This window comes from Anneissia japonica, unplaced genomic scaffold (assembly GCF_011630105.1).
Source record: "Anneissia japonica isolate Jap-2015-1 unplaced genomic scaffold, ASM1163010v1 scaffold172582_len1462937_cov174, whole genome shotgun sequence".
Taxonomy (NCBI): Eukaryota; Metazoa; Echinodermata; class Crinoidea; order Comatulida; family Comatulidae; genus Anneissia; species Anneissia japonica.
This window is the reverse complement of record NW_022725666.1, coordinates 929,274-930,926: the sequence shown is the minus strand read 5'-3', so window position 1 is coordinate 930,926 and position 1,653 is coordinate 929,274.

Here is a 1,653-nt window from a genome sequence, read left to right as displayed (position 1 = left end):
GGGAGGGGGAAAGCCCTCAGTAGTTGAAGCATTCTAGCATGTAAATGGCAAAGTTTATCATCTTAATAGTATTTAATACCAAGCTTGGTTAATCACAGACTTTACTTAAAAGGGGAAAGGGGGCCCTCGCGTTAATAATGATGTGGGTGCGAAGAGTTCTCCCTCCTATGTCTGGGAGCACAATTTGTCTGGGGGAAAACCTCTATAATTGATTAAATAAGCCTTTCAAATCCCTAATCGTTGGAGTTTCCAGGTGATTCACTCTTTAGACCCCCCCCCACCTCTCATTGGTGCTTGTCCCCGCCCACTTTGCTGTCGACAATATAGGCCTTTCCATCGGGGACATCGCCCCTTCCCCCTGTCAGGGACATTGGCACCTGTCGGGGACATCGGATCAACAGTCGTAGTGCTGGTATTTACTCGACAGGTGTATGATGTTCCAAAATAGAGGAGGAAAAAATATAGACAAAAATGCAATACATTTTTGCATTGTCTGACTATTAATTAAAAGGGACTGCAATTAAATCGGCCGCGCGATTACTGTTGAGTTTTTTTTTTGTTTTTTTTTTTATACTTTGATTTATATGTCACGATGTATGGTTAATCAAAAAACAATCACACGGAGAATATACATGTGCGTTAATTTTTATAACCTTATTGAAAAGCATTTTATTATATTTTGGTATTTTAAAATCACAAAAGACAATTATGCATAGGCCTATTTAATTAATTTTCTGGTGGAAGTAAAATCACGCCAATCAAGTTTGGTTTTGTTAAGAGTACAGTTGTTGAAAGAATTGCATTATTCTGCTTTTTCCTTTAATAATAAGCTAGGCATAACCAAGTTGTTATAATGTGAATTTTAAACTATAATATTATTAACTAAGATCAATTAAAACATAACATAAAAGAGTACATATCAAAATTATTACGTTTAAACTTTCCTCGTTGGTGTGTGTCTAAAACGTAATGTCTTGGAATTTGGATCTAACATGTGTAGGACCTATAATGATATTGATCAAAAATCGAAATTCCCTGTATATTATGCTAAGCATTTACAGAGTGGACTTCCTTATTTTTCATGCTGCGATTGTCGGACCTCTTGCAGTTTTATGCTTTATTATTTGCCCCAGAGACCTAGTATCCGGATCGGGAGCTAACCGTTACTTTAGCGCTAACGTTAGCAGCTGTGTGAGAACGCCCGATCGGTTAGCGCTAACCGTTAGCGGTATCCGGATACCGCTAACGGTGAGCGCGTTTCTATCATCATCATCTAATCATTCTATCATAAGTTAGGGCTCTCGTGAGAACCAGGCTAAAGAGTATAAAACTGCAAGAGGTCTGACTGCCCTTATTAGACTAGGAAAAAAAATCAAAAAAGAGGCCTAGAAATCAAGTACATATCAAAATTATTACGTTTAAACTTTCCTCGTTGGTGTGTGTCTAAAACGTAATGTCTTGGAATTTGGATCTAACATGTGTAGGACCTATAATGATATTGATCAAAAATCGAAATTCCCTGTATATTATGCTAAGCATTTACAGAGTGGACTTCCTAATTTTTCATGCTGCGATTGTCGGACCTCTTGCAGTTTTATACTTTATTATTTGCCCCAGAGACCTAGTATCCGGATCGGGAGCTAACCGTTAGCG